This window comes from Amblyraja radiata, chromosome 3 (assembly GCF_010909765.2).
Source record: "Amblyraja radiata isolate CabotCenter1 chromosome 3, sAmbRad1.1.pri, whole genome shotgun sequence".
NCBI lineage: Eukaryota > Metazoa > Chordata > Chondrichthyes > Rajiformes > Rajidae > Amblyraja > Amblyraja radiata.
This window is the reverse complement of record NC_045958.1, coordinates 33,799,166-33,809,493: the sequence shown is the minus strand read 5'-3', so window position 1 is coordinate 33,809,493 and position 10,328 is coordinate 33,799,166. Positions and strand designations below refer to the sequence as shown.

Sequence of the window (10,328 nt, the reverse complement as noted above, 5' to 3'; positions counted from 1 at the left end):
CAGCTATCTCTCCTAGGATCCCATGCGATCTAACCATCTAGAGTAACCTACCATGCGGAACGTTGTCAAATGCCTTGCTGAAATCCATGTATACAACATCAACAGCTCTGCCCTCATCAGTGACAGGTGATACATCTCATGATTGTGGGGCAAAGTATCTGGGTAGGGGATGGGTTGGGTTGCAAGTGATGAGCAAATGAATGTGTTGCGGAGTGAGCAGACTCTACGGAAACCCGAATGGGAACTGCAAGATGTGATAGGTGGTGGGATCTCGTTGAAGGCTGTGGAAATGAGAGATGGGGTTGATGGAGTGAAAGGTGAGGATCCTGTGGACTCTTGTTGTAGCACCTGGGAGGAGGGGGGAGGGGGAGTGAGAGCTGAAATAGGAACACAGAGACAAGATTAAGGGCTCCATCCACAATAGCGGGGGGGGGGGGGGGAAACAAGTTTACTGAAGAAAAAGGACACCTTGTGTGGAAAGCCTCATCTTGGGAGCCTCTGAGTGATATTGTGTCTGGTTAGCCTACAGATTAGGTATTATATGGGGCTGATCTGTGACCTGCAAATGCATCAGAAACGTTGACTTTGTTTTAGATAGCTGACGTACTGGGCCTATCCCGTATTTTTTTTTAAATATTTCTAGATTTACCATGACAATTTCGGCCTCCAGTCTACTGGGGGCATTGCTGTATTTTTTTGTACCTATGTTGAAAGAGGAAGTCTGCTTGTCGCAACACTGGCTGAAAGGTTAATTGAGTGGGAGGCGGTTTGAATTTAGTGGAGCGAAAGGCAGTGCAACTTGAAGCGCCGGCTGATGTCGAAAAGGAAAGCGGAAGATATCCTGTCGTGTTGTCCCGTCAGCAAACGCTTCATCTCCTTGTTCGTGGATTACAAGAGCGTTGAGCGGCTGCCCAGCCCCGAGCGCAGCGCCAAGAGGAAACTGCAGGCGGCCGAGCTGGATCCGGGTCGGTTGCAGCGTGCGGAGGGTGCGAGGCACGGCCCGAGCCCCAGGGCCAGGGACAGGGACAGGGGCAGGCGGCGGCGGTGGCTGTGCCCGGCCGCAGGGCATGCAGCAGGCGGGTGCTCTCCAGCAGCGGGGCACCAGCACCGCTCCCACCCGCGCTGCACGGCCGCCGGTGAGTCGCGTTCGCAAACCCTTCTACTTTAGGCAGGGTCTGAAGAAGGGTTTCGGCCCGAAACGTTGCCTATTTCCTTCGCTCCTTAGATGCTGCCTCATCCGCTGAGTTTCTCCAGCATTTTTGTCTACCTTCGATTTTCCAGCATCTGCAGTTCCTTCTTAAATGCTTTAGGCAGATGTTGCTTTACAAAGTTAGACACAAAAAGCTGGAGTAACTCAGCGGGACGGGCCGCATCTCTGAGAAGAAGGAATAGGTAACGTTTCCGGTCGAGACCCTTCTTCAGACACAGCTTTTTGTGCCTTATCTTCGGTTTAAACCAGCATCTGCAGTTCCTTCTTACAAATATTGGGGTTTGGCTGAAATGACTTTTGATATTGTCGCAGAATGGAATTGATGAAACGTTTCGCATGCATATTAAGAGATTGGTGTACACTTAAGGAATCGGTCATTTTTTTTAAAGTGCCATCTTTGGGGGGGGGCAAACCGGTCCTAATCATTATTGTATGACATCGGGGGAAGTGTATGTCTATTATTTCAATGAACAGACCGATGGAAAGGGAAAACACTTTAATTCTTTCATTCAAAACAGCCATTTGATCAATAAAAGGGTACATTTTGCATGGGAGAAATGGTTGGCTTGTATGTCCCATCTTCACAGGTTGCACCATGACTAGTTTCACCGAGCGAGCACATTTCTCCGTGATTTAGTCATAGAGTGATACATTGTGGAAACAGACCCTTCGGCCCAACTTGCCCACACTGGCCAACTTGTCCCAGCTACAAAGGTACACAAAAACGCTGGAGAAACTCAGCGGGTGCAGCAGCATCTATGGAGCGAAGGAAATAGGCAACGTTTCGGGCTGAAACCCTTCTTCAGACTGATGGGGGGTGGTGGGGAGAAGAAAGGGAAAAGGAGGAGGAGCCCGAGGGCTGAGGGATGGGAGGAGACAGCAAGGGCTAACAAAATTGGGAGAATTCAATGTTCATGCCCGCAGGATGCAGACTCCCCAAGCGGAATATGAGGTGCTGTTCCTCCAATTTCCAGTGTTACTCGCTCTGACCATGGAGGAGGCCCAGGACAGAGAGGTCGGATGTGGAATGGGAGGGGGAGTTGAAGTGCTGAGCCACCGGGAGGTCAGGTTGGTTATTGCAGACCGAGCTGAGGTGTTCGGCGAAACGATCCCAGCTACACTCGTCCCTCCAAACTGTCCTATCCATGTACCTGTCTAACTATTTCTTAAACGTTGGGAAAGTCCCTGCCTCAACTATCTCCTCTGGCAACTTGTTCCATACACCCACCATCGTTGTGTGATAAAGTTACCCCTCAGATTCCTATTATATCTTTTCCCCTTTACTTTTAACCTATGTCCTCTGGTCTGCGATTCATCTACTCTGGGCAAAAGACTGTGCATCTACCCGATCTATTCTCACGATTTTATACACCTCTATAGGATCACCCCTCATCCTCCGGCGCTCCAAGGAATAGATTTCCAGCCTACTCAAGGTTCAGACCCTCTTTTCCTGGCAACATCCTCGTAAATCTTCTCTGTCCCCTTTCTAGTCAAACACTTTCCATCTGGGAGCTCATTGCAGAATTGTGTATAGTGTATAATTCCACTAGGAGTCATTGTGGGAACTTGCTGTGTGAAAATGTACTGCCATGTTTCCAACCGCACAACAATGTTTGCACTTTAAAAGTATTTAATTCCCTGTCTCACTAAGGAAGTTCCTCAGGGTCATGAATGGCTTGGTTGCCACTACAATTCTAAGATGGCCAGTGAAGCCAAAAATGGGACCACAGCCTCTGCCATAGGAAAGAGGCACTTTGTGTGGTATGTTGAAGGAGAGGGTAGTTTGGGAAGTAGTGCACTCCTGCTGCTATTTATGCTGGGCTACTATATGCTCCCCTCAAATGATACACCTTATTCTAGTGTCAGTCTATCATCCTGTAGCCTAACCAAAATCCCTGAACCTCCAGCTGCCTGGCCTCAACAGATTGTGGTGTTTCCGTGCTCAGCCATGCAACCCACTAGCTGTGTATGCAGGAGTTAAAATATAGCCTTTTAATCCATGGAACCTCTGTCTCGCACTAATCCTTTTTTTCCCCCAAGAGATCTCCAATCCTGTTGCATTGGCTACTGCCAAAGCTGATAAACACTTTATTGGTTTTAACAGTAAAACACTTCAGGAATATTGAGATCACTTCTGTATGAGTACAGTCATTAATTCCTTTTTCAGTGGCATATCAACCCAAGCCATACATTTGCAGAAGCCTGGAACCAGTATTTTGTTATGACGGTACGTGCCGGCCGATATGGTGTGCTGGCACCTCAAAATAGTTTTAAACCATATATTCTCTTTTTTAGACATTTAATTTGATTTTATACTTTTTTGTTCTTAGTTTAATTTAAGTGGATTGGTCACAAAATCAAAATGGAGTGGGGGATATATTGATGGAAAATAATAATTGATAAAGTGAGCTCAATTTTTAATTGGTTCTTACCGGCATTTTTTTGTCCACATAAAAAGCATTGCCTCGGATTATTCAGGTCAAGGCTGATGGAAAATTCACTTTCGAGTAATTAAATAGATCGGGAATAAAAAAAATTGTGACATCCAGCTGGATTTGTTTTTAAAAAAATCTGGATTAATGGATGTCCTCTGCACCCTTTCCAAAGCCTCCACATCCTTCCTGGAATGGGGCTGGAGCTGCATGCAATACTCAAAATGCAGCCTAACTAAAGTCCTATAAAATGGCATCATGGCTTCCTGACTTTTACACTCATTGCCCCAACCTATGAAAGCAAGCATGCCATATGCCTTCTTTACCACTCTATCTACTTGTGTTGCCACTTTCAGGGAGTTCTGAGTTTGGACCCACTTTGTACATCAATGCATTACTTGTATATTTTCCACTTACATTTGACCACCACAGAGCGCATCACCCTCACACTTGCTCGGCTTAAACAACATCTACCATTTTTCTGTCCATTTCTGTAGCTGAACTCTATCCCGCTGTACACTTTGACAGCCTTCCACACAGTCTTCAACCCCAACAATCTTGGTGTCATCTGCAAATATACTTACCGACTCATTTATGTCCATCATTTATGTATATTACAAAGACCAGAGGTCCCAGCACAGATCCCTGCAGACCTCCACTGGCCACATACCTCCAGCCTGACTATTATCTTTCCACCACAACCCTCTGTCTTCTGAATCCCTTCTTCTAATCTTCTGAATCAGCCTACGATTAGAGACATTATCAAATGCCTTATTAAAATCCATGTGAACAGCATCCACCGTCCTACCCTTATAGATCACCTTTGTCACCTCCTACAAAAGGTGGATCAATATAGTAAGCCGAGAAGAAAATCCAACATCTTTGCCCGGTCTGGTCTATATGTGATTCTACTCCCATAAATGTTAATTCTTAATTGCCTGCAATTGTAAAAAAAAAATAATTAGAGATGAGAAGTAAGCATCACACATTGGCAGAAAAACGTACATCTTGAGAATGAATAGAAAACGGAGGCGCAATGGGTAAAGTGCAAGAATGTAATAATAATAAGTGATTCAGTAACAAGAGAGAGAGACAATATAGTGTATTGCCTTCTTGAATGCTGCGTATCAAGGTAAGGGTTAAGGCCCTGCTGCAGCGAAATGCGGAAGAGCCAAAAATAGTGATGCATGTTGGAGCCATCAGTATAGATAATGAAATTGGTGAGTACTGCAGTAGGTGTTAAGTAGCTAAGAAGTAGGGTCCAAGAATTGATGTTTTTTGGATCCGAGTTAAACCCATGCACTACTGGGAATAGAAATGATCAGGTTACCATATAGCTGGCAATGTGGAACAAGATGGAAGTTTTGAATTCTTTGAACATTGGTATCAGTTGTGTGGCAAGATGGATCTGTTCAAAATGAATAGGCCAAGGCATTGTATTTGGATGATCAGTGTTTCGTATTTGTTAGCTGGGCCTTGCATTCTTTTAAAATAATGTGTATTATTTTCCTCCTAGAATGCACCATGGAATGAAGTGTCTTGTGAGTACAACTCATTTCAGTTTTGGAGAGTTCCGTTGCCTAAAATTGAGATAGCTGAGGTCGAAGGTGTTCGGGAAGTGAAGATACCCGAAGAAATGAATTGTGACGTTCCAGAAGAGGCTGCAGAAATGGAGGTGGAGCTCCAAAACTGAGATTGTCATGAAATGTTTAAAAATAAAATTGTTTCCATACATTGTAATGCTAAGAGTTTTCCCTAGGGAAAAGGAGAAGATGCCATAGGCACCTTATGTTTTTTGTAAAAATGTTCATTCTTATGACTGACAAACTGTTTTTGTGTACAGCATGTCTTGTGCTTCACAAGGTTAAGGGAAAATATTAACGAAATTCAAGCTTTTAAAGGAATTGTACTGTGCAAGGATAAATGTAAATCTGCCGTAAAATTATATATATAAATGCGTTTTCGTATCTGATTCAGAAATTGAAATGATTGGAGTTATAGATTTCATTTCCATGACACCTTGTCCAGGAAAACAGCAGACTTCAGACTGTCAGTAGGATTTATTGATGTTAGTTTTAAATTGCTGTTGAAATACTGATACTAAATCAAATGCAAGAATCGGTGTATCGTTTCTTGGTGTATCATGTATTGGTGTAGCATTTGAATTTTTAAGACTCCCTCCCCCATTGATCTTTTCTTATTCCTTTTTTTCTAGTTTTGACATTGGCATCCTCCAGCATCTCATCCAAATATCCATTTTCATATTTGAGCCTTGGTTGATTCCTGATGAGGCATCAAATCCGAGAATGTTAAACTGACGTTAAGCTTTGAAGCAACAGTTTAAAGAGAATGTTTTGGGAGAGTACTTTTTGTTCAAAGTACCTTTACATAAATTTTTCAATTCCTGTGATACCAGAATGCACCAATATAAATTGTTTTCATCTTGAATATATCCGCTAAGCTGTCGTGATGCACTCTGCATTCTTAAAACAACTTCATCAGAAACAATCGGCTCAACCCATGAGAACCCTGGGATCTCACGGAAATCATCTAATAGGCTGGCATTGCAATTTAGACACCAGATGGGTGGCTCCAAGGTAATTCTACCTGCTCTGTAGAATTGTGCTGGTGGATGTGTGGGTGAAATCTTCTTTATGTCAATGGAGCTACTAAGGAATGTTTGCCACAACTAGTATGCAAATTAACATTAAAAAAAAAAAATTTCATGAGGTCTTTAATGTACACAAAAGATAGAATTTGAACAAAAACTAATTTCCCTTCCTCACGCCTCAGAAATATATGTTGACAGACATCCAACTAATTATTTTGTCAAAGTGCTTAAGAATAATAGAACATACTTGGAGGCGGAGAAGTCTATTTTTGAGTTGTGTGTGTGTGACAAAATGCAAGTACAACAATTTATTTTTCAGTTTATTCAAATTACAAATTGGAAAATTTGTACTTTTGAATTTCTACTAAAATAATTCCTCATGTTTGAAGTCTTATTTGCCAAAATATTTTAATTTTTGTTTGTTATCCTTTTCTCCATGCAACCCCCCTCCATCCCACCTCAAACTTTTGAATGAAGGGAGCTTGGATTCGGAATCAAATTAATTATTCCATAGATTTAAAAAAAAAATGAAAGTAGGTCATTTGATTCTCAATCACATTGGAATAATAATTTCCTTTGAAGAATTAATTCAATTTAAAACATACTATTTTGTTGTATGGCAACGAGATAAAAACAAGTAATAAAACTGCCAATCTTCAATTACAACAGAAACATTTTTTACATCTTTTTTTAAATACCTAAAGCTCAATGACTAAAGCACTCGGCAAATGGAAGCCTAGCTATATGCTCTTTAATAATTGTAATTCCTAGCTGAAACAAAATGCTTGTTATTTTGATAAATTTACTCTGTGTGTAATACACGTTCTATCCCAGTTTTAACTAAGTTTGTCCCAACAGGCAAGAGTTTCATCTAGGTCACAAACCACTAAAATCAACACAGATAGTAAACTATCAGAATAATCTGCAGTGACTGTGATCATTTTATGTTAGTGATGGAAATGTGAGTGCTTTATCTGTTCTAGAAATGATCGGTTTAATTTGCATTAAAAAAATCTGAACAAAAACAAGTCTGTTTTGCCCTACTGACATGTTTGCAGTGCTACGCCACTGTTTTTCATTTACTCATTTAATTTCTTTATAAATGCAGTGATAACTCGGGCATTTCAGATTCTGATAAGTGAACTTTATATCTTTCCAATTTTTAGTATTGTTAGTATGTTCAGTTTTGTACCCTTTTGGGGCTGTGTTTTGAAATGAATAAAATCTTGGACATTATAAGTTTTTAATTAGTTGTTCTCGTCTAATTTATTTTTAAATGTTTTACATTTCCTAGTTGTACTTAAATCACATAAGGACAGGGAGATACAAGGGATAAATGTATTGCCCAGTGTAATATTTAGTGTACATTTCATTATTTCATTATTTAAAATGCAATAGTAATAGAAGGAAGTCTTTGGACAGCGAATGTGCATTCACTGAAGTACATTTCAGATGTATCTGCCCAATATACTAACTAAGTACTACATACTCTCTGGAATTTGGTACCTTGACAATCTTTGAAAGTGAGACTACCATGATTTGAATACTTTTTAGACGTGATAATTTAGCTGAGACCCATGAGAAGACATCCTGAAGAAGGGTCTCAACCCGAAAGGTTACCTATTTAAGAGAGTCAAGAGACTCTCCATAGATGCTGCCTCACCCGCCAAGTTTCTCCAGCATTTTGTGACTACCTTCGCTTTTTCCAGCATCTGCAGTTCTTTCTTAAACATGAGATTGTCAAATCCTTTAGTCACTTAAGGACTTTGCACACTTATAAGTGATGAGACCCCTTCAACATTTTAAATGTGATTATTTATTTGATGACATGGTTTCTGTGGAGAAAGTCTTCTCATAATGTAATCACATACAAGAGTGATAGCCTTAAGACATTTTATTCTGATGTTGGTTCACCAGATGTGCATGCAATTGTAAATCAGGTAGTTGCCCCAGAGTTAACACCAGCTTAACCACAGTTTACATATTAAACTTTTGGAATTATCATAGGAAAGGGACCTGGATTAAAATTATAAATATGGCCAAGTGATTCAATTTTAACAGTGTTTATTAAATATGTTGCATCAATGGATGCAAAGTATGGGATGAATCCAACTCTAGATATTGGCCATTATTATAGTAAATGGCAGAAATAACTAGTGTGTGCACTATAATAAAGCCTTAGTCAGAAACACAGAACAAGAAGTGGGCCATTCAACACCTTGACCTGTCGTACCATTCAACAACATTATGACTGATACAACCTTTTTGAATAGTTTTCCAATGCTTTGGTACTTCTCCAGAAGCTAAGGATTTCTTAGCTGAAATATTATAATGAATGCATTCATTATCTGGAGCCACTTTTAAGATATAAGCCATCTGGTTTAGGGGACTTAGCCCGGTTAGGTGTGCAATATTAATTCTCTGGTGACAGTCTTTAATACCTCCCATGGCATCTTCTAAGGCTAGATTGTCTCATTGATCAATTCATCCCTTGTTAGTAGAGTGACCCCACCATCTTCTTTCCTACAGTAGTACCTGTCCTTCCTGTGAGTCAAATATCCTTGAAGTTCCCAGCTTTAAACTGCTTGAAACCAGTCTACAGAAATGCTACCAAAGCAAACCTGTTTATTTCCATTTGTGCTGTTGACTTATTGATTTTGTTTTGGATACTATGGGTATTTAGATATGTGACCTTTTGTTACCTATCCTCATGTTAACCCTTTCCATTGGATCGATTGTGGCTCAATTTGCTTCTTATTCTTCCTCTTCCTGCCTCCTCTTTTAATTCCTTTTTCATTTCTATCCTTTTTGTTTTCTCAAACTCTGCTTAGGTACCCATCCTCAGGCATACCAGTCTAAATCATTTCCAACAGCACCTTCAAGCAGTGCTGTAAGAATATCAACCTGAAGGTACACAAAATTGCTGGGGAAACTCAGCGGGTGCAGCAGCATCTATGGAGCGAAGGAAATAGGCGACGTTTCGGGCCGAAACCCTTCTTCAGACTGATGGGGGGTGGGGAAAGAAAGAAGGAAAAAGGGGAGGAGGAGGAGGAGCCCGAGGGCGGGCGGATGGGAGGGTGGGAGGAGACAGCTAGAGGGTGAAGGAAGGGTAGGAGACAGCACAGGCTAGCCAAATTGGGGGAATTCAATGTTGATGCCATAAGGACGCAAGGACCCCAGACGGAATATGAGGTGCTGTTCCTCCAATTTCCGCTGTTGCTCACTCTGGCAATGGAGGAGACCCAGGACAGAGAGGTCGGATTGGGAATGGGAGGGGGAGTTGAAGTGCTGAGCCACCGGGAGGTCAGGTAGGTTATTGCGGACTGAGCGGAGGTGTTCGGCGAAACGGTCGCCCAACCTACGCTTGGTCTCACCGATGTAAATCAGCTGACATCTAGAGCAGCGGATGCAGTAGATGAGGTTGGAGGAGATACAGGTGAACCTTTGTCGCACCTGGAACGACTGCTTTGGACCTTGAATGGAGTCGAGGGGGGAGGTGAAGGGACAGGTGTTGCATTTCTTGCGGTTGCAACGGAAAGTGCCCGGGGAGGGGGTGGTGCGGGAGGGAAGGGAAGAATTGACGAGGGAGTTGCGGAGGGAGCGGTCTTTGCGGAAGGCAGACATGGGGGGAGATGGGAAGATGTGGCGAGTGGTGGGGTCACGTTGGAGGTGGCGGAAATGGCGGAGGATTATGTGTTGTATTTGCCGGCTGGTGGGGTGAAAGGTGAGGACCAGAGGGACTCTGCCCTTGTTGCGTGTGCGGGGATGGGGAGAGAGAGCAGTGTTACGGGGTATGGATGAGACCCTGGTGTGAGCCTCATCTATGGTGGCGGAGGGGAATCCCCGTTCCCTGAAGAACGAGGACATTTCCGATGCCCTGGTATGAAATGTCTCATCCTGGGAACAGATGCGGCGTAGGCGGAGGAATTGGGAGTAGGGGATGGAGTCTTTACAGGGGGCAGGGTGGGAAGACGTGTAGTCCAGATAGCCATGTGAGTCAGTGGGTTTGTAATGTATGTCGGTCAGGAGTCTGTCCCCTGCGATGGAGATGGTGAGGTCAAGGAATGGTAGGGAA

The 10,328-nt window shown here is 42.6% G+C and overlaps 1 long non-coding RNA gene across 1 annotated transcript; it reads left to right on the top strand.

The window, feature by feature from the left end:
- Positions 1–645: 645 nt before the first annotated feature.
- Positions 646–7,500, top strand: LOC116970902. Its single transcript, XR_004411348.1, has 2 exons — positions 646–1,136; positions 5,159–7,500. It is a non-coding gene; the product is annotated as an uncharacterized LOC116970902 (long non-coding RNA).
- Positions 7,501–10,328: the final 2,828 nt, after the last annotated feature.